Source organism: Hipposideros armiger, unplaced genomic scaffold (assembly GCF_001890085.2).
Source record: "Hipposideros armiger isolate ML-2016 unplaced genomic scaffold, ASM189008v1 scaffold_0, whole genome shotgun sequence".
Lineage (NCBI taxonomy): Eukaryota > Metazoa > Chordata > Mammalia > Chiroptera > Hipposideridae > Hipposideros > Hipposideros armiger.
Genome location: NW_017731350.1, coordinates 5,241,898 through 5,246,814, shown reverse-complemented (window position 1 = coordinate 5,246,814; position 4,917 = coordinate 5,241,898).

The following is a 4,917-nucleotide window of genomic DNA, read 5'->3' as shown; positions in this document are numbered from 1 at the left end:
AGCCGAGGCAGGGCAGTCACTTGCCCTGAATGGATGGTCATGTCCTGCCTCTGGCCCAATTCAGGGCTTCAAAATGACCACACCAATAACATGGTCCCAGCCCTAAGTTCAGCTGAAAACTCAGAGGGAGCTTGAAAGAGTGGCACCAATGGATTCTGGAGCCAAATGGGGAAGAAGCAGGCCCTTTAGCTCTGTGTTCTTAAAAATAGCTCAAAAATATGTTTAGGCAACAGACTAGAAGCATTCAGTCTTCTCTCAAAGTTTGCTGAGGGTTCCCTTTAGTGACCCTGCTTCAATGAGTGAAAGAACCCTCTAACACTGAAGCCTACTACCAGGACCCGATCGTTTGGGTCTTCTTTATGCATTCTCTCACAGAGAAACACTGGCCCTTTCTTAAACATCGAAAGAATGCAGGTGAACAATTCAACACCCAATAAATATGTATTGAGCAGCCATTAAATCCATTTCTTCAACCAGGGTGGATAAAAAAATCACCTTATCAATGGGGAGAGTAGAGGCTGCTCTCTTAAAACACCCAAGCAGTGTTTCCTGTCAGAACCACCCAGGGAAAATTGCTACTGGCTCTGTCTCATTAGCAGTTCCACCACTGCAAACAAGAGGTACTGGGGTGGAGAGTGGGGGCAGGTTCTGAATTCTTACCATTGAGAATGCCAACACAGACACCACTGGTTTTATTCTGAATCTTAGAATCTAACAGTTCACTGATTTGGGCAAAGGATGTAATTACAATTTTATTTTCACCCTAAGTAAATGACTGTTAATGAGCTGTGTTTCAGAAAGTATGATACTATGAAGCACCCCCCAATCCAGGGACTTACCTCCTTTGCCCTCCTAGGAGACCCCTGCTTCCTCTCTGGCTGGTCTGAGCTCCTCTGCCTCCCGTGGAAACCTCCTCACTCCTCAGGTCCAGCCTGAGACCTGCCTCTTCCAGGAAGGTATCCTGACCAGCCCAGCCTTTACAGATCAACCCCTGGACCCCCGCACAACTCAGCACAGTGTCATTTCTTCATAACAACCTCTGTTACCTTAACCTCTGTCAAGAACAAGAACCAAGTACTGCATTCAGGTGCCTCAATCCCTTTTGGAGGACAGGCAGGTGAAAATGAGCAGAGTGTAAGCCACCTGGTATTCCTGAGAGCACCCAGCACAGCGCTGAGCACGCAGGAGGTTCTCAGCAAATGGCGATCGAATGATTAGGATGTGCCTTTGTGACACATCACAGAGCAGGGTGGCCACCGTGGAGATTCAGCAGCTGTGACTTCTCACTTCCTGGTTTAATCAATACCATGGGGTTGAAAGGCTGGGCACACAGTAGGTGCTAAATAGATTTTTATGGATTGATTAACCACTGGAGGGACAATGACTTATGTCGGATTTATTAATGTTTTTGATGCCAAATGGGGGTGGTTTTAGTGGAGCATAATGTTAGAAAGACAAAGCAGCAAACACAAAACCCCAACCAGCGGAGAGGCTGGCTCCTCTCTGTGTACACCCACTGTACTCTTGGAAACAGACGTCCTCTCAGACCTGAGGGTTTCTGATGAGATGTCCACGCTTCCAAGTGACCTATGCGGTCAGTAATCAAAGAAATGCTTTTCCTTTTTCTAACATCAGTCCTCTATCCTAGGACTGATTTCCAGTTCTGGGTCCAGGCCTGGCTGCTAAAAAAAGGCAACATCAGCAAAGACTATGTCTACTTGAAGGGAAATGCACTGAGTTAATGACCAAAGAAGTTGCATTTGTGCACTGAGTGTGGTGAAAAGAACAGAGGCCTTGGAACCAACCAGGCTCAAATTCCAGCTCTGCCACTTACTGGCTATGTGACTGCAGGAGATCACCTACCCTCTCTGTGCCTCTTTGGGGCTGATAATACTAATTCCACAAATTGCTGTAATGCTTAACAAGATGTCACGGTTAGAATACCTGGTACAATGCTTGGCATGGAGTAACCACTGACTAGATGATTGTTATATTGTGGTTCTTATTACAAATACAAATAAGGAGAGAAGTCCATCTCTGCCACAATGGGCCTATGTAGCACTCCCAGGCAGTCCTGATGTGGCTTCCTTTGGTGCCTCTCTAGGTGACAGTTGTGGCCTTCTAGCACAAAGCCTTTGACTGACTGCACACATAAGAGTCTATGCTCTGAGTAGGGACAGGAGGTTCTGGGGCATTTCAATCTACTGCCCTGTGCATTGTGGGTCCACTCCTTCACAGCCCATCTGCTTGGAACATATAAATTAGCTCTGATCCAGAGCCCATCTTAGGGGGGCATCTCTCTCAGGACGTGGGGAGCTAGCTTTTGAAGCACACTCCACAGAGCTAGTTGATCCTGTGCTTTGTGGGGAAATCTTGGACCAGGGCCAAAAAAGTTCCCATGTGCAACACCCAACAAATCCCATGTACCATGCAGAGAGATTGGTGTCAAGCGTGGACCAGATCTCATATACCACAGAGCAGGCAGTAAATAGAACAGATCCTAGACCCCAGCAAGGTCTATGCAGAAAGAGAGGCGGTCCCTTCCACAACACATAGCGCATCCAGCTTATGTCGCCAAGACCCTGGGGGAATGGGGGCAGATGACATGAACGACAGCACTCCAGATGAAACGGTGCTCATGTCTAGACCAGAGCAACCCTTCCTAAGCAGCAGTGTCCAAGCCCAACAGTCCCCAGCTAGGCAGAGCCTCACTGCAGAGGAAGGCTGATCTTGGCTTCAGACTCTGGAAATTCCTATTTGCATTCAGTCTCTGGGGATGAAAGAAGGGTGGGGTGAGGAGAGGGTAGAAATGCCTGTTGTGAGTCTAATTCACACAGCTTTTCTCATTCTCCTGATGAGCCGTCACCCTTGGTGAGCTGTTGTCAAGCTCCAGCCCTAGAGGCGTTGCAGCATGCCTGGACTGGCACCCTTGGCATCACCGAGTCAAAAGGAGGTCCCCCCTCTGTGTGGATGCAGGTTCTGCACAGTCTCCCTTCTCCGATAACAGCCAACAGGGAAACTGGGAGAATCCTCACACCTGCACTTAGAAATGCAGCCAAGGAAAGATTCTTGGATGCATAGTTTCTTCTTTCACTTGAGGATCACTCAAAATGATCTGTAAGACATTGTGAGTGATACAAATTGCCGGACGGTAACCTAGCCCAGCCCCTGCAAACCGTAGCCACGTTCCCATAGTGCCTCCAGCTGTCCAATGTGCTGCTCCAGAGCATAGCCGGTGGGGTCCTGCTTTCCCACAGGTGGTGAATTCATGCAGGTCATTTCAGGGGACATAAAGGAACACTGACTCACTGGGTCTTGCCCTTCTCTCTACCTTGAGTTACTTGAGATCTTACCTTTGTAATTTTGAAAATCCCCAGTAGTCTCCCTTTCTCCGTTTTCCTATCTACATTGCTCTTCAATCACTTTTCATGCACCATTTTAAGAATTTAGCATTCAAACCACATCTGTTGTTCCCCTTCAGGCGTTCCAGGACACTGGTGAACTCCCCCCCTCTCCCCCCTCCACGCTGCTCCCCCTTCGAGGCAGCCTCTGTCACCCTCTCTTAATGACACACCACTTTTCCTGGCTGACTCCATCATCAAGGGTGGATTCCTCTCTGCAGTGCTTTGCTCTGTCCCCTCCTCTGTCCCCAGGCTTCACACACCAAAACTTCATTCGATTTTTTTCTTTTTTTTTCAGGAAATGCAGTTACTCTAATACCAATGGGCCATTTCCCTGGTGTCTTCGTTCCCTTTCAGTCCTCCTGCCACCCTCAGTAGATTATTATTATTTATTATTTATCAGCCACTACACTGTACTCTGCTTCCTACAAGATATTAAAAAAGACACAATCCCTGCACTGAGTTTACAGCCAAGGAGAGCAGAGGCCTGGATTCAGACATCACAGGAGTGAGCAGAGAGAAAGGGACTTGCCCACGAAGCCCAGGGGCTTGCCCTGGCCGATGGGGGCGGGGCCTGCAGAGCCCGCCCCAGGCCGACTCCTCCCAGTTAGAACCGAAGAGCCAGCGGCTCCCTACCTAACCACACCCCTGTCCCCGACTTCCACCCAGGCTCAGGCCTCGGCCGCCTTGCCAGGGAGAGTGGAGGAGGTGGGGGTGCGGGTGGGAGTCGAAGCCCACAAGCCTTTACATTTGGGTGGGGGACGTGGGGGGGGGGTAACATACTTCCAATGAAATTCAAAACCAGATGAGGAGGGATGTGGGGACGGAGGGAGAGGTCGGTGAATAAAAACCAGATCTAGAGAGTTACCAGGGAAGGGAAGACTGGTGCTGAAATGAAAAGTTCTGGCGTAAAGCAGAAGCCCTCATTAGGGGCCGTCGCGGGCCTGCAGCCAAACCTTTCCTATTAGGGTTGAAGTTAGGGGTCTGTGGAGACAGCATGTGTAGACAGAGAGGTGCTAAAACTAAGAGAGTCAGTGTAGACAGCGAGAGGGAGAGACTGGGGGGCAGGGGGTGCTCGGCGTAGGCTTGCAAGGCTGGCGTGGCCTTAGTAGGGGCTTTTCTAAACAGAGAGAGGTCCTGGGGATTCCAGAGGGTTCGTGGAACCCGGAAAGTGCGCGTACACTGCGGAGAGGAGCGCCCCGATCGCCTAAAGAGGGTCGGTGGGCAGGCTTTGCAGCTAGTCGTGGTGCTTCAGAGATTTGGGCAATTCCTGCTCCTTTCCGTGGCTGGAGTGTCAGAGGGAGGGCGGAAGCTGAAAGACGATTGGACTTTTCGTTCTCAAACTTTTCTGTCAGTTTCCTCAGGTGTTGGGAGCAGACGGGGAGATCGCCCCCACCCAGTCCCTCAACCCCGGGCCGGCGAGGCAGGAGGCCGGGCCAGGCAGCCGACCCACGCGCCGTGCATCCGCCGGGCGCTGCCGCCGAGCCGGGTGAGCGGGAAGCCACCGCGGGGGGGG